We start from the raw sequence: 18,278 nt of genomic DNA, 5'->3' as shown, positions 1-18,278 counted from the left end.
GATTAACGTGGAAAAGTCAAAGCTCTCTGGGGAAAAAAAAAAAAGAAACCGCATCACAGGTTTTTAAAGTTTACGAGAAAAATACAATCTGTACATTTTCCAAATGTTTGGATAGGCTTCACTTCTTCCCACAAACACAGTTTCTCCTAAACAACTTTGTATTTTGGATTCAGACCAGGACTACAGAGCCAGAGGTGTCATAGGAAACTTATTTCAGGTGCATAAATGATGAGATTTGGCTGTAAGTGAATTTTGGATGGCAGTTTATCCAACCCAAACCTTAGCTACCTGACACTTAGCCCTGAAGTGGGCCGGCACTAAAAAAGAACAAAAGCATAACATTGCTCCTTCAGGAAACAAAAAGAAAAAAAAAAACAACACCCAACCATTCTAGGACACATGCAGAAACCTTAACATAACACTGGGACATGTGAGGTTTTTGTTTGTATAGATTGTTACCTCTAAGGACAAGTTTACTAATGGAAGTTGATTATCAGATACAACTAGTTGCAGAATAACAAGAAACCCAGCTGGTTCAGCTGTTAGTGTTGCTGCTCCCTGCAAAATTCTTTCTTTTGAGTGAAAATTCAATACACCTCTGCTAGCCCTCCTGTGTGATACAGAGTTGAAGAGAAAATTCAACTCGGGTTCTTCCCCCACCTCTCTCTAGGACATCCCAGTATCACTCAGTACAGCAAATCCAAGAAGGTGGGGCTTTAAAATACAGACTCAGACCTCCCAAAAATCAACAGCAGCTCATATCTCCTTGCAATCACAATTGTCAGTCTTTCTATGCCCTCTATCTGTTTGGTTCTGGTTTCTAAGGGACCAATTTCATTTTTGTCTTCCTTGGGTTTGTTGGAATTTCTCCATATTTGCATTCGTGCTACAATTTGAGTTTCTAGACATGTAATTACTCAAAATGACTGACAGCCTTCATGTGAAAAACTGTAATATTAAGGCAGTTCAACATCAAGTTTGCTTTGTCCAAGTAAGAGCATGGGCTGCTCAAACTTTCATTGCTGTCTTTCATTTCTACAATGTGCCTAAGCGGAGTTTTGAATCTGAAGACTTCAAACTATAACTGAGCAAATTCATAACCAAAATCTGACTTTTGTAAGTCAAGAAGGGAAATCCTTCACTGATCTCCCCTCCACGCACAGCCAGCCAGGACCCAAACAATGAGGAGAAAGCCTAGAGATGCACAGGCTCTTGGGGATCTGGATGAATTAAGAACTGTGTCTGTAATAGTAACAACAATTTCTTTTCCTAGAGACACACATGCAAGGTTGCATCTACAGTAGTTCTTACCTTCAAAAAGCATTATTGCAGAGAAGTGATTGGACTATAAGGGAGCTTTGAATAGCTGGGTGTCCCTATTTGTCAGCTGAGTTATAAAAATTTCATAAAAATTCACTTTTTATGAAGCAACAGCATCTCTCAAGAATTTTCTGTACAATACACCAGAGAAGTGGCTGAAGGCATTTGGCTTTTTGCCCCTCATAACCACTGAAAATATGTGAGCATCTAAATGTAATCGCACAACTTGTCCTGCTCTATTACTCACATCATGGCTTATCACGCTGGATACTGAGTGGCATTTATGAACATATTTAATGCCAATATAAGCAACAGAAGAATTAGCCAAAGAGTAATTACCTGTTCTTAGCTTTTACTTCAGGTTTAAGCAAGGCCAGTTCATTGAAGGCAGGTGTTCATAGAATCATAGAACCATTTGGGTTGGAAGGGACCTTAAAGATCATCCAGTTCCAAGCCCCTTCCACTAGCCCAAAGCCCCGTCCAACCTGGCCTTGAACCCTTCCAGGGAGGGGGCAGCCACAGCTGCTCTGGGAAACCTGTGCCAGGGCCTCACCCCCCTCACAGGAAAGAATTTCTTCCTCAGATTAATCTAAATCTGCCCTCATTCAGTTTGAAACCGTTACCCCTGGTCCTATCCCTACTCTCCCTGGTAAAGGGTCCCTCCCCCCTTTCCTGTAGCCCCATTAAGTACTGGGAGGCCATTCTAAGATCTCCCCAGAGCCTTCTGTTCTCCAGCTGAACCCCCCAACTCTCTCAGCCTGTCCTCACAGGGGGGTGCTCCAGACCCCCGAGCATCTTCATGGCCTCCTCTGGCCCTGCTCGAGCAGGTTCATGTTCTTCTTATACTGGGATTGCTTTTAGGATTCTGCTGATCACATTTACCATGGATTGCTGTGGACATGGATTTCAGCCAGTACCATGGCCACAAGCAGCCGCCACTAATTCCCACAGGCCCCTGAGGCAGATCGCACTCTGTTCCTCCTGCCAGAAGAGCTGCCATGTTTTGTCAGACTCCTGAAGAATATAGGTATTTGCCTCTCCGGGTTACTTGCAGATCTTAAAGAGAGAAAAAACCCTTTTATTGAAGTCTATACAGTTCATCCTCAAAGGACTGACTGGATGCAGATAAAGTGTAACTGAAACAGGTAACTGAACTTTGGCTGTACTCGGCCTCAGAGCAGAGTCCATACTGGACCGTGTCTTGAAGGGGTGAGTTTCATCCTGAACCTCATTCCCCCATTCCTTGAGTGAATCCTGATCATTCTCTAGGAATACAGCACTTGCAGCTCCTGGGATACAGCACAGATCTGATATCAGACACAGAAGGCAGAAAACCCCTGTTATCTGTACAGAACCCACAATATCCCTGCACTCTAACATACTTCTGAGTCTCTGTTCCTTCTGAGAAGAACATCATCACATGTAGAGTCCAACAAACACTGAAGAAGAAGAAGGTACTGAAAAACAAAATCCCCTCTAAGAATTAATGTGTGACTTGAGACTGGTGAATACAGAGGTGGGATAAGCTAAAGCTATGTAGGCTTAACAAAACTGGCAGGGTCAGTTACCAGATAATAGCCAAATGTCTTATCTCAATTACCAATAATCAGGCTACAAGCGGTAAAAAGAAACTTAATTGAAGTAATTTGATTTTAACCAGGAGGGTTTCAAAAACTAAAATTAAAAAATGGTCTAAGTGAAAAGTAATTCTAAACAGTTACAGCAGCAGGCTGGAGGACTATTTTCCAAAAAAAACACGTACCATTCCTTCATTGCTTCAAGGCTTCGTACCTTACCTACAAAAAACTGATTGGTGAAAAATCCATTTTGTTCATTTGTTCCTGGAAAAAATATGTGAGTGAGCAGAGGCAGGCTGTGTACCTTAACCAGCAGAACCCAGCAACATTCTTGTGGCCTGCAGGTACCAGTGAAGGACTGGGTAGGGCAGGGTTTGTGGTCAGAAAACTACCTTAGATTAGATCAGATAGTAGAGCTGGGAGAAACAGAGAGTCTTTGGGGCACAAAAATCGGAATTAGGTGCTGCCTGTGTGCTTTGAAAGCATCTTTGATTTTTCCAGCTATATTTGCTGGTTTAATACAATACATTATCTCTGCAAATCTTGGATTACCTGTGTCCTTAGATTGTTACAATTTGACAACACACTAAACAAAAATAATCAACGAACAAAAAAAAAATCATGTTAAAAAACTGAATAGTAGTTACAAGTTCAGCATGCTCCTAAATTTAAAGCCTGTTAAACTGATTTTCTTCCTTAACAAAGTATATTCTATATTGGGTCAGAGTCTCAGGGACATGAAGTTTAACTTCATGACTGATTTGCTGGTTTCACCACAGTGATTGATATGAATAAGCAACCGGTTTTCCTTATCAATTAATTATCTCCCCCCTCCCCATGAAAGGCAAAGTATACAAGACTAATACACATATTTTTAATTTATTGCCTTTATCTCTAAACAAATGTCTTTGAGACACAGGTCTGGGTCCTGATATTTGTGGAAATAGAAGCACAGGGGCAATGCCAAACATTTTTCTTGTGCCCTAAACTGACAGAGGGGAATTTGCCCTGTCAGAAGCAAATTAGGAGTGATGCTGTTTATAGTACCAAACCACCCCTGAACACGTGAAATGACTGCCCGTCTTTTTGGAATTAGCCTGTGTCTACAGACCTCAGCAGATAACTGGCATCACATAAATAAACAATTTTTTTAAAAGGTGCATTGAGTTGACAGAATGAGTCTCAAACCAGAGAACAGGAACACGTTCATTATGCTGACAGACCACTTTGACACCTCTCATGCAGATGATACCGTTAATCCCGATGAATATTCAATCTCCTCTGAGCAGGACCCTGAAATGCAATGCATAAATTCACACCTCTCAAATAGGACATCTTTTGGAAGCCATCCAAACACAACATTCTCCACCCATTTTTCCACTTTGGCTTGTCCTTTTGATTTCAATTAATTAAACATTATTGCATATGACTATATGTACATAGCAAAGAAAACCACTGTGTTCTCCAAGTTCAGGCCTCGATACTAAGGCCATACACATACCACTGGCACATGAACAAAAATTATTTTTCTCCCCTTAACACACATTTTTATGCAATAAAACACTTTGTTGAGATATTACAATTAATTGCAGTTGATGGCAAAACAAACATTCTACAGGAAACAATTAAGCAAATAATTAGCATTTTTTAATGGGTAACCAGCACCTAAGGCTTCAGGTTAACGCAGGTCCCACACCTTGATGTAGCCCACAAAATAAATCAAAAATCCTGTGGGTCTTCACTGTTACCATGGAAGCCTGAGGACATCGACATCCTCATGATCCAGAAGATCCTGGGGCTAAACTACTAAACATTATTCTTGTCTATGGAAAGGAGAATGTACCAGAGGAAGAATTTCACTGAATACCAATCGTTGAAGGTGGGAACTGAATACAGGATCACCAGGAGCAGTTACAGAATAGTAATTGCCACAGAGAATCTGCCACAACACACAAAAAGGCAGCTTTTCCACCAAGCAGTTATCTCAGAGACATACTTGTCCCACAGAGCAGGGTGACCTCTGTGGAGCTGGCTAATTCTGAGCACCAAGGAAAGTTTCACTGGTAACTGATGGAAAATGCTATTATTTTTCCCCTCACATCTAACCGCACTGGTTTTAATTTTGTTCTGACTTAATGGGACTGGATTCCATTAACACCAAAAATTAGACGCCAACAGTTCACAAGTGACAAGTGCCTTACAACAGTCAAAGCAAACATTTTTACTTTACCCATGGAGGAGATGGCAGCAAAAGGAAGATCTGAAGAACAGTTCAGGTTTTAAAGCAAAATTCCAGGACAGCTTTGATGAAGTAACTTGGCACTCATTTGCAAAACTGTTTCTAACTGAGAAGTTCCTGTAATGACTCTGATGGACAGATTCTCAAATTACTTAGCACAAAACATGTGGGCACTCTGAAACCTTTTTCCATTTATCCTAGTTCCTGAAGAGGAGTTTCCACCCAGTGCCCATATACCATGCCCACCTTTCCTCCTGCAGGCGTTACAACATGCCCTAAGAAATGCACAGCCTCAGATTCTCCTCTGTAAGAGCAAGAGCTTGCAGAGGCAACAGCACTTTGGATCCTGTGAACTCAGACTTCTCTGTCAAAAGATTCTCAATCAAATGCCCTTGACAATGAGCTGGAACTAGGATAGGCTGTTAATCCACATTACCCACAGTTAAGTGGTCGGAACAGGTTTGCCAGGATCTACTCTATTTCACTGGTGAAAACTGGGCAACTTTCAGGAAAAAGCAGTATGACTACAGCAATTCCAGTGCAATTTGGACAAAATTCCACACTAAAATGAACATCTTATTTTTCTTCGTCATCATCTTAGAACCCAGGAATCCAGCTGCAGGCTTTCTCTGTCAAGCCAACACCATCCTCTTACTCAGAAACCACTCAGCTGTCACCATCAGGCCCTGGTACAATATATTTCACATGAAACACCGTAAGGAAGCAAGCAGCACCATTCTCCCTCAATGAAGTTTCAGTTACCTTCATGGGTCACCCCACAAAGAGCACACTGCAGCAATCTTACAGTGTTTTGTGCATTTTGCAAAGATACTTGAACTCAGGGAAAAACTCACAGACAAAAGGAGCGTGACCTTGCTTCAGAGGGGGTGGCAGTGCTTCTCAGGGCAGAGACTGCCTTTATGTATGTCTTGTAGATACAAAGAACATAGCCTTAACAAAATAGAAGCTTTGATCTAATTTCCTCCTTTACCTACATGCACCTGAGCCGAGCAGAATACCTGAGGTAAAATCTTGTCTGTTCAGGGTCTACCCAGAAGGACAAAGGATTAATAATATTAAGACTCGATGTCCTGGACATCACCTCCCAACAGGGTCCTCTTCTCACTTTAAGCACTGAGGCACAAATAAAAGGAGTATCTTTGTGTGAGCTTCTAAGAAGCTTACTGAGAAGGCTGAGCAGTTTGAAAATGTAAAAAGAGGACCATGGTGTTTACATAATAGAATTGCTTCAATTAATATTGATCAGAAGAAGATATTCTTTAAGCATCCAGTAGGGTTTTGTCGGGGGGGTGAGAAAAGAAAAAAAAGTCAGTATACCAATCAATGTAATTACTTTAACCAGATCATTAGATCATTTCTCCCTGCACACTCCATCCACTCTACACAGTGTGGTCTCTGCAGCAAACAAGAAGGGATGAAGCAACTTTAATCCCTCTATAATCCTTTTCATTCTCAGAGCAGGTCCACCATGGTCAAAACTACCTTCAGTCTCAGTAATGATGTTTTCTACATGTTTCATATGTAAGTCAAAATTAACTGCAAGAAGAAATTCTAGAAAAACCCAACAGAACAGAAGCATCATAAAGTGGCCTCACAGCGTCACCCTCAGGGACCAACGGCAGTGCTTAGCCTCCCAACCCGCCTGGCAGCCCTCCTTTACCTGGGCAAGCACAGGAGGAACAGTTGCCTTTGTACTGATCAGCTGGAGACGGAACAAAGCAAACTACCAGCGGGGTTTAGAAGTGCCAGCACCCAGCGGGTTCTGCAGGACATCTGCCTGCAGGGATGACGCCCTCTTCATCCCCTGCTCCTGCTTCCTTTGAAATACCATGAACATTCCACACCTCGTGGGAAGCTGGGTCAGGCAGATGATTCAGCAGAAAATTTGGGTTAATTTTCCTGGATTGCCCAATAGGAACGTGCCAAAGGAACGAGGGAGAGTCAGACTGTCATCTCTGGCAGCAGAGTCAGCTAAGATCCTGGCTGATAGCAATCATGGGTTCCTCTCCAGAGGGTGTAGGATATGGCACACTTTCTTGGACTCCTCTGTCTTTCCTCCTACTAGCTTGACTCCTCTTGACCTCTCTTCTCCTGTCTTCAACTAGTGCACGGCATATCCATCATCGCTCGCTCTGCTCACCAGCAGACTGGTCAGTAGTAAGCGATGGGACAGGCTTAACCTTTCAGTGAACAAAAGACCTTAAGGTTCAGCAATAAAAAAATTAAAGTCACTGCTGCACACACATGATATTGCTTAAAAATGGGCAACTTCTCACAGAAGGGGAGGGCTTACTCATGAGCCCAAAGGCCACCCCTCTGCCAACGCCCAAAACTGGCTTCCAAGGATTTGGGGCACTCCAGCTCCTGGAGAAGGCAGCTGCTAGGATGTGTTTGATTGTTTGTTTTAATGTAAATACTCTCCTTCTAGTCTTGTTCCTGGGAAAGGCTGGACATTATTTTTAGATGGAAATCTAAAAATAATAACTAGATAATAGATAAATAGCCCAGACAGAAAATTCCAGCCCAAATGCTTATGATTTGGTAACACCATAATCCATTGAGAAGTGCTTGGGGCAGAGAGCTGAGGTGATCTTAGTAGGTGTACTACCAAAATTTCTTACTGCAATTAGAACAGAGACAGACAAAAAATAAATCCTTTAGAGCTGATGCTAGATAGCATTGACAGGCAGTGTCTTTGAACTGGCACAAGTTAACCCCAATTGACGGGTAAGGCTTGTACCAGCAGGTAGCTTTCTACGCTATAGGTTTCCTTTTAATTAACATGGTAAGATATCGGTGGAAGCCTGTGTGGAAAGTTCTCTTCAAAACTACTCACAGGGCATCCTCCAGCAAAACCTCTCAAGGGTCAAGGGCAGGAAGCAGCAGAGGCAGGCAGCCGAGCCAGCACGCTCCCTGCAGATGCACTTACCCTATTAACTGGCCATCCTGCTGGGTACAAAGGCTCTGCCCCTCACCTTGTGAGGCAAGGATTGAAATGATGGTGGATTGGAAGTGGAGATATAATAATAAAAATCAAGGCTGAAGCATCATCTCAGGTGCTTATCTGAGTGGCCGCTGTTTTGAAAAGAAGAAGGGGAAAGGTAAGCAAAAGAAAAGAGCAAGGGGACACCCTCTTCTGCCAGGGTCTGCCCTGCCCTGTCTGCACAGCAGCCACAGTTCCTGGAGCACTAACCCATCCGGATTTTGAAGTTTATAAGCCTGGAATAAGAATTTATCCATTTGTTCTTAGCCGATTTATTTGGCTGCTTTCCAAAGCTCTGGTCTGCTCCAGGGGTGATGCATTTTGTTGTTGTTTCGAGAAGTTTAATTAGGCAACTGGAACTGAGTGCCAGAAATAACCTCTGCACAGAGTTCTTCCCAAAATAAAATCTGATTACTGTAAGTAAGGTCCATGCCTTGAGAGAATTTGCAACCCTCACACTGTTTTCAGTCCAGCTTTTCTCTTCATTCATTTGGGAGCATGAAAAAAAAGCACAGACCAGTCAGATGGTGGCATTTCTCAGTGACACTTACTGGGTATCTGCTCATCAGCTAATTGTTTTTGAAGCTTCAGATGCTCATATAGCACATAATCTGGAAATTATCTTTGGACAGGGGGATAGCAAAATAACTATGCATTTCCAACCGGAATTTTAATTTAATGTCTCTCTTGCAGGAGGCCCTGTGTGCAGTCACACTGCTGTAAAGCAGCTTTCTGAGAAGTCAGGGAAATGGCAGCAATGTGACAGCACCATGTCTTTCACTTTAGAGCTACCTGCTTCCAACACCACTGCAACTTTCAACAACTTCTGACTGCCACATTGCTCACCGACTGTTGCACGGTTAAATTCAGCATTGCCTTGGGAAATTAGAGAGCACTCACAACTACAACAAAATTCACAGAAAGAAGACAGGCAGTCTTCCCCCTTATGCTGGCGAAATGGGACTTCCAAGAATGAGAGATTAACCCAATCTTTGTAGGAGAAGTCTGGCATTGATGCCTTCCTGGAAAGGATCCATCTCTCTAATGTTGTGGAGAAAAGCCCTCAAACTAGCAACGAGCCTTTTCCCTATTCCTTGAAGTTCCATCCAAGTTTTATTGCTTTATAAACAGCAGGAAAATAAATGCAACTTCCTTTCCCTTGTTTGTCTTACTCAGAAAACAACAGCAGCCTGTCAAGTAATAACTGAATGTAAAAAGAAAATTTAAAATAATAAAAAAAATGGAAAGAGCTGGGTCTGTCCTGCCAAAGCAGTTCTCTATTCCACCCCTGGGAAGGCAGGCCGACACCAGCAGTGGGTGAGGACACCCCCTCTCCATCAGATCTATACCTGGCCTCGCCCACCACACAGTCCAGGAATCCCCAGCTGGGGAAACCAGTCTGCTCTGAACGGCAAGGAGAGAGCACTTCCACTTGGAGCCACGGGTCCCCTTCCTGCCCTCTGGGTAACAACCAGACTCATGGTGGCAGGAGGTATTTTAATCCACATGCTGCACCAAATGCCACAGACACCTTGATCTACAGTCTCCATGCACCAGGGAAAATTCTCAAAAAGGTCTTGGCCCCTCAGTGGATCAGGAAATTAATGAGAGGAGAAAGATCTCAGCGTTTGCCCAAAAGCCCCTGAAAATACATTAAAGCCTTACTGAAAACATAGCAGCACCAGCGAGCAATCAGGACATCAGATTCTACTTTGATCTCAAACTGTCCCTGCCTTTTGCAGTATCCCTGTTGGGTGCTCGAAGAGGAAAAGTGCAGATGGATACTTGACTTAGCTTGGTTTGGTTCTCTCTTTTAGTTTTTTAAACATAGCTTTAATGGATCTTTTGGGTTCTAAAAAATATTCCAGCTGTGCAAAGAGAGGTTTATACTCAGTCTCATGCATCTCTGTAAGATGCATCTCTTAAGATTTCAACCACTGTACTTTAAAAAAAGGAAAGCTTTCCTTTAAGAACAATGGATCACAGAATACAGGGAGGGATGCCTAGAGCAGCTGCACAAGCAACTGCCAGACTAGAGAGGGCTCACCCACAGGCCTTCCCCCCAGCAGCGGTGAAACGACCAGCGCTGAGCGGCTGAGGGGGAGGCAGGTACCCAGCACAAGTGTCTAGCCCGGGGTAAGATCAAATTTATGGCTGACAAGATGCTGAGTTCATGTCTCCCCACTCTCACACTTTGTTCTGTTGCTTTGCACCTTGTGCAGTCCTCGTCAGAGGGCAGAGCGAGCCCACTGATGGGATAAGACAAACACACACCCCTGTTCCTGGTCCAGACACTCATGAGCATAAAAACCAGGCAATTAAAACTGCATCGTCCCCTCCCAGCAATTTCAGGAAGAGTCCTTCACAAATATCTGTGTCCATCTGTTTGACAGGCAGTTTGGTTCCCTCAGAAATGACGTCTCTAGCAATAGCACAGCATCTCCTTAGCACGATGTGCACTCACCTTTGATGGCTGCTTGCTTGGAGTGCCAAGAAGATTGGACAGCATAACGGAGGGTTAATGAACAAAGATTTCTTCTTCACCACAGCTGAAGAGTGCTTCATTTTCTATAGATATTCTGCTAAGACTTTGTGTTTTGCTAGAGCATATCTATTTATTTAAAATCCCGGAGCAGGTACTAGTTTCTCTGCCGTGAAATAATAAACCCTATGAGGAAATGACAAAGAAACACATGGTCTAAGAGCAACTCTGCCCAGCTGGCTTGCATGGTGATGTTGCCCAGCCATTTTATAATTAATACTCAAAACAGTGAAATGCCCATGTCAAACCCATGCAGTTTAACAGTCTGCAGGTCAGGCTGGGATTAGATGTACCTAATCCTTCCCGCTCTGCTGTACAGCAGCTGCAGCAGGAGCAGGGACTCCTGGGTTGGCAGCGAGAAACTCTCCAGCATCTTTCCCACAGTCCTGAAATTTCTGTGCTCTTGGCGCCTCCCCACAACTACTTCCTTATCTCCTGCTTCCTTGGACCTGCTTTCAGTGTATTTATCCTTCTGTAACACTTATCTTTGTTACCCAAATTCCAATTTATTTTCCTGTACCATTTACCCTTAGCTCTGCTAAAAAGTGAGCTGGTTTCTCCCCAGCCTGCTCTTTGAGAGCTACCACATCATGTGGATTCATACTTATTTTTTGGGTTAACATAGAAAAGATCAGTTAGAAAAACAAGACAATCCACCCCCACCTCAAGCTTCTCAAAGAGCCAGCATTCTGGTGACTTTCCTTACCTTTGATGGTTGAGATAAGGTCCTTTTATGGCCACCAGGAGATTTATTTTCAGAATAAGCGGATCCTGAACACAGATGCCAGCTGTTTCAGATCAGAGACCAAGGTGAAAAGTCCAGAGACAGCAGCAGAAGAGATTACAGCATAACAAGACAGAGTCATAGGTCACAAAGCTATAAACTCAGCACCTAGCAGTGCAGGGGAATAGGCTAGTGAATGTTTTGGGTGTCACTTTAATCGTCCTGCCTGGGAAAGGCCCAAAATAGTGAGTCCTCCACCATTTTGACTATTAGTGCAGCAGAAGCAGTAGAAACAGAGGGAATTTATATATTATAATGCATTCAGTGATTGCCACAGGGCACACTACATCCTGCCAGCCAGATATAGCTCCAAGTGAGGACATAAGCTATACCATGCACCCCCTTCATTTGTTCCCTCCCTGCTTACTCTCCCCATTAAACAGGGGTTCAAGATCATTCCAAAATGAATAGTATAAATAAATAAAATTTAAGAACTGTGTATTTTATTATTACCATTGTAAATACCAGTCAAGAAGAAGGGAGCAGGTTAGGACAGCTGAATGCATCTCTGCAAATGCTGCTGTTAGTAATTCAGTCACATCAACAGAATTATATAGCTCTAGAGCAAATGTTAAAGCATCATCTCTGACTGCATGAGTCATAGCTCCCAATGGCTGTGTCAAGTGGTAAAAAAACCCTTCTAGACCTCTTCACTTGATCTTTGGTTTCACTCGTTTTTGGCACACTCCCCCAGCTGCAGAGCCAGAAATAAGCCAGATGCACGTGAATCATCTGCTCTAGGCAGTCCCTGCCTTCCAGAAGGGAATCGTCTCATCATTCCCGCAGCTCACAGGTGCAGCTGGAGGACTCTTCTTGCAGCGGAAACTCAGGGTGACCTGCAGGCACCTGAGGTAAGGTAACCCTCTCAAAACTGCCTCCTCCTGCAACTCATCAGCCCCTTCACCTCCCTTCTGCTGCCCCACTCAGGCAATTAAAAAAATCTTACAGCGGTCTGTGCAATTATATCAAGACCTGGCAAAAGTCTTCTTTCTGCTTTGCTGTTTCATAAATGGTGCTGTCATTCAGTGCTTCTATGGCCTGACATATTTTCTGACTAACAACACAGCTGATTATTTAAGATTGCTTCAGCCAGATCCCGCCAACCCTTCCCCCATCTCACTTAATGAATTAATCTGAAATTCATGTCAGAGTGTCTGCTATGAAGCATTTTTTTTAAGTGGGAACACTGAATAAGCCACTTATTAATAAGGAATAAGTACTTGCAATAGTTATTCTTAATGAAAAATGGAAGGTGGTAGTGGTAGGAGTACGCAAGAGCTAATAATAGTGGGTTTAAATTACAGCCAGGAATATTTAAAACAGAAGTTGGGAAAAGCTCAGGGTAGTAACAGACTTGCACTGACTTCCTGAACAGGCTGTGGAATACCACTGCTGAAGGTTTGCGTTACAAGGCTAGACAAACATCTGCTGGAAAGGGCAGATACAAATGATCCTGCCCTGAGGGAAGGGTAGACTGATGCTCCCTGGAGCATCTTCCCACCTGCATTTTGTTGTGGGTTTCTATATTTTCCTCGGGCAGCACCAATGGCAGCCCCCTCTGAGCCCCACCACGTCAGTACTGCTACCCCCAGAGCCCATTTCTCACATGTAAAAGCCTAAGCCACAGTCAAGAGCTACAGGTATGCCATGGGACAGCTTCAGCAAAAAGGTGTTGCTGGGTCAAAACCAACTGTGAGTGGGGTTTGAGCAAGGCAGGGCAAGCCCTGCCAGTCACCCCTTGGGCAACTCTGTCTGCTGAGGTATGAAAAGCCCTGGAACACAGGCTAAGCCATCTCGACACAGAAAATGTACCAAAAAAGCAGCAGTGGCATGAACGCAGGCTGTTCACCATGTGGACTGGCGGTGGGGGTCGTGGCTAGTCTCCACTGGCTTTTCTGCATAGCAAGGATATAGGTATGCACTGGAGCTCCAATTTGCCTTTAACCACATCATAAACAACTGCACACCCTCTCCATCACATATATCCTGAAGTAGCCCCAGGATTCTCCAAGAATAACAGGGCAATTTTGCGTTTATTTGGGTTGGGTTTTTTTTTGTTTTGTTTTGGGTTTTGGGTGTTTGGTTGGGTTTTTGTTTTAAACAGCTATCTTATCAGCTGCTAAAAGCTGGAGAGAAACAAGTGCACTCCAGACAATTATGGAGGAAGTGGGTGGTTGGAAGTGACACAAGATGCTGAGGGCCCTTATGCAGACAGGAACTATTTTGAAACCCTGATGTGGAATGTTTGCTCTGCTCAGAGAAAATCCATGCCCGCTCACTTTAAATTGAAAGACTTCAAACACCACCCATCTACTCTTTCTAGTCTCTGCTATAGGACTGGGTACATAACTTCTTCATCAGAAGACTCTGAAGACTTCACCAGAGATACCTTTTCTTCCCGTAAGAATTTCCCCGCTAGTTACTTTCTACCATCAGTAGCATAAGTACTGTCTCCAGCACATCCTCATGACTAATATTTTAAACTCCACATTAAAAGCATGACTCACCATGGCTTTTTCTCCCTACTCAGCTAACACAAGTGACATAGCATTGGTATTGTTCCCAGTAACGGGGTATTTTTTAAATGGGGGAAAGCAAAAGGAGAAAAAAAAAAAAAGCTCAGTTTCCACTGTGTCCCTATACCTGCTGAGACAGGACTGTCTCTGTGCCACCTTGTCTAGGATCAGAAGACTGCCAGGTAAATCAGCCTGCTTTCCCCAGGGTGTAGGTGCAGTCAGAGGGCAGGACAGCCACCATGTGTACGTTAGCAGGAAAAATAACACATGCGTTTAAGCTCCTGAGGCACCGATGACATGAGGTCCTACTCCTGCTGCAGAGAGGCAGAGGGGGACAAGCCAGCCCGTGCAGGGGCACTGGGGAGAGGAACTGTGTGGGCAAAGCACCACGGACCTGATCCAGCCAGGGCCCCAGCGCTATCACCAACTTTGACTGGTTAGGAAAGACAGACGTGGTGTCCCTGTCACTTGTTCCTCCACCGCAGCCTGCAGGAAAGCGCAGCCTGTGCTCCCCAAAGGGGACGAGGTGCCACAGCATCACCAACCTTTCCTCCCGGAGCCACTGGCCTGACCTACTTCTGCCTGCAGGATGGACTAGAGCACCATCAGAGTTGACTGCAGCAAAACGTGATTTCAGAAAAATCTCATTGTCTCCTCCTCGGTATAAACACAGCCTTGTCCATACTATTAGTGCCTTATTTTATTTTTTCTGAGGGAAATGCATTACTGATCAATACAGTATGTTCTACTCTGTGAGAAGATGAGTAATTGGATGAATTATGAACAGAAGGTCCTTCTCTTCTGCTGACACTATCCCTCACCCATTCCTTCTCCTCTGCATAAATTCTGCCTGAAAATTCTCACAGCCAGAATAAGATTCATGATTAGCTCTCTATCTGCAAGTCAGATCTCCTTAATTCAAAAAAATTCAGGGTTAAGTCTCCTCCTCTCCTCAACTCAAGTCAGATCCTTCAGCCCAAACTGAGCATGGGGATGAACCAGCAGAGACGAAGAAAAGACTGTCAAACACAACACTTGGTTGCTTTATCACTATTATCATAGTAAAGTTTTATATGCAGGCACTGTGGGTCTTAAATGAAATATCAAATGTTATCTGGCACCAGGAACATGAAGTATAGCTGTGTACAGGGAAAAGGAGCCTGACAGCTTTGCTCTGGTTGTCAAAAAAAAAGCAGTTGCCTCATTCAGCTTTTCCAGCAAAAGAACCACTTTTTGCCAAACAAAAACAATCTGCCTGCTAATGCCTACAAAAAGAGGTGCTGATGGTCGTGGGGAGTAAAGGCAATTTTTTAATCCTATTCAGATGTTGAAAAGATTGATTTCTCCACTTGTAACAATGGAACAGAAGAAGATATAGAGATGTCTCCATTTTATCTTATTTTTAAAGTTGAGGTTGAAACAAGGTCATGAAATCTTCTCCCCTTTCAGTTTGCATGTGTCCTCCTCACCAGTTAAACAAAAGAAATCCCCTGAGCTTATTTCCCTCTCAGGCGGCCCAGGAACTGTTGCTGCCTTTTTGAACAGACTCCAGAAAGCTTGCCAGATGAAGTTATGAAGTCTAGTTAATTGTTTTAGCATATTGATTTCATGTTTCTATCGAGAAATGTATAGCTGGAGACACCCCAGGCTGGGTAGCCCTCCAATGGCTGCTACTGCCGCGCTGGAAACCCTGCTTGGTGCGGGAAAAGGTGGGATCCTCCAACACAGCAACTGCTGCTGTGTCCAGAGCCACAAAACCCCCCAACTTTCCAAAGTCTACAGCATTGCTGTGAAGGAGCATCACTAAGAACTGCTGATAAACATCCCAATTTTAGAAAATGCTGCAACAAAGAGAGAAATTTTGCTTTCAGAGAAGCAGAATAATTTAGATAGTAATAACTTTTCCTAAGTGGCTGATTCTGTGGCCAGGGGCATTGTGTGCCCTCACAGACCCACGATGCAAGGGTGTGCAAGCAGGAGGGAGAAAAACAGGCAGAGAACAGCAGCTCCCAGCTGGCCCAAGCAGGCACACTTGCATGCCTAAGCACGTGCTGGAATATATATGGTAGTTACAGCTGCCTCCCTGACGGATTAAACTCATTTAAAGTGGGGGTTTGGGGCGTAAACTAGAAACCAGACTTGGGTGCGCCAGGAAACAGCTATGGTGTATGGCATGACTGACTTGGGGGAAAAAATACCACAGGAATGACTGTATTCCGGTCAGACTGTAACACCACAGTTGTGCTTGGATGTGCAGAGCCCATGAAGCAGAGTAACATACAAGGCACAAGCAGAGAGACACTCAAATTAATTATTGACATTTCTTACTGAAAAAATCTTTCCCCATGCCCTCACAAGGGCAAACTCAGTGTCCACTGAAGTAAAGTACAGATATGTTAGCTGTGGGGGGAAATGGAAGAATGGATGAAAACATTAAAGTAGAAAATAAAGCAAGTTTCCATCATGAAAGTTCTGTTTGAGCACTCACATTCTTAAGCAGCCCTTCTTCTCCCAGCTCACACAGAAAGCACTAAAAAGGCTCTTCCCAGGATGAAGATTTACAAAGTTTACATGACTGCAAACAAGAACAGAAATTCTAGATGTGCTGAAGTCCAGAAGGGATGCCGGACCCACCCTGCCCTGCAGTCATGAGGCAGGACTACTGGCCCCAGATCTGTTGTGGTTCAACCCCAGCCGGTAGCTGATCCCCACACAGCCGCTCGCCCACTCCCCACCGGTGGGATGGGGAGGGAATTGGAAGGGTAAAAGTGAGAAAACTCACGGGTTGAGATAAAGACAGTTTAATAGGTAAAGATAAAGCCACGCACACCAGCAAAGCAAACCAAGGCATTCATTCACCCCTTGGCAGGGGCAGGCAGGAGCTCAGCCATCCCCAGCACAGCCGGGCTCCATCACACCTAACGGTGACTTGGGAAGACAAAACCCATCGCTCCGAACGTCCCCCCCTTCCTCCTTCCCCCCAGCTCTATCTGCTGAGCATGAGGCCGTATGGGCTGGGACCCCCTGGGGTCAGTCGGGGTCAGCTGTCCCGGCTGTGTCCCCTCCCAGCTCCTGGTGGGGTGGGGTGAGGAGCAGGAAAGGCCTTGGCTCTGTGTAAGCACGGCTCAGCAGGAACGAAACCAGCCCTCTGGTATCAGCACTGATTCCAGCACAAACCCAAACACAGCCCCAGACCAGCTGCAGTGAAGAAGATTAACTCTACACCAGCCAAAATGAGAACACCCTCACAGCTCTTTAGTTAAAGAAATAAGAGACAGTTTGGGGCATTGCGGGGGGATGTTGGACTCCTTCCGAGTTGTAGCAGAGAAAGGAAAGGCCGTGAGATTTGTAGGAGACAAAATCCTAAATCTTCATCCACCCTTTGCAGAGCTTTAACGTTAACGCTAAAAATAACTACAGCACCTGTGGGATTTCAGCATTCGAATTAATCAAGTCTTGCAGTGTTAGAGGGGGGGAAAAAGCATCAGAGGAACAAAGGGCGGAAGGATTTCAAGACCTGAGCGTACTGACAAGGACACGGCGTGCAGAGAACAAGCTGCCGTTTGTTCCTGTCTGGGGCAGATGTTCCATAAGGATTACAGCAGGGGAAGGGAGGGGAAAGAAATCAGGCAGGCACAAAAGCACATTGAGAAACAGGTCAGGCTAGCGCAGAGTTGTCAGCCTTCCCTACCCACAACATTAAAGCTTAATTAGTCTGAGATCTCTTATTAAGGTCCAGGAGCCAGGACAGCCTACCCCGGAGCTGCATGTCTTCAGTCACAGCTTTCCTCCACAGCCTTTCAGTTGTCTAGCAATGCCTTGCCGCTGCTGTACAACTTCCACACTTGATGCGAACTTCAGCGCTAAATCGTGTGACTCAGCACCTCCAAAGGGCAGAAACCATCATCATGCTCCACGGGGAAAGAGATGCTGAGGGTGAGAGATGGGAAAGACCTATTGGGGTATCTTGGCTAGTTGCTCTAGTCTCTGGTTTATGATATTATTTTATCCTGTTCAATTTAGATCAGAATAAGGCAGCTAAAATTCTGGTGTCTTCCTGAAAGGAAGATTGTGACTGACTTTGAGGTTTGGGACTTTTTTGTAATGTGTGATCCCAAATTGTTTTTCCTTAGAGTCATGAAAAGCTTCTTGTTCAAAACACTGTAATCTCAGTCCTATCAACATGCTTTATTTTACAAATATGCTGTGGATTAGAAGCAACCTCTCTCCTTTCATGGTTGTTTATAAAATAGTAATACTAGACGGTGGCTTTGCCCTCTAGCTTCCTCACTCCTG

The 18,278-nt window shown here is 44.3% G+C and overlaps 1 long non-coding RNA gene across 1 annotated transcript; it reads right to left on the bottom strand.

Annotated features, from left to right (window-relative positions):
- Window positions 1-3,705: 3,705 nt before the first annotated feature.
- On the bottom strand, window positions 3,706-5,369 carry LOC113481089. Its single transcript, XR_003398593.1, has 2 exons — window positions 4,563-5,369; window positions 3,706-4,190 (listed from the first exon to the last, which is right to left on the bottom strand). It is a non-coding gene; the product is annotated as an uncharacterized LOC113481089 (long non-coding RNA).
- Between the last annotated feature and the right edge of the window lie 12,909 nt (window positions 5,370-18,278).

The sequence above is a fragment of the Athene cunicularia genome (genome assembly GCF_003259725.1).
Source record: "Athene cunicularia isolate RWA chromosome 5 unlocalized genomic scaffold, athCun1 chr5_part2, whole genome shotgun sequence".
In the NCBI taxonomy this organism is placed as follows: domain Eukaryota; kingdom Metazoa; phylum Chordata; class Aves; order Strigiformes; family Strigidae; genus Athene; species Athene cunicularia.
This window is presented reverse-complemented; position numbering and strand designations above follow the sequence as displayed.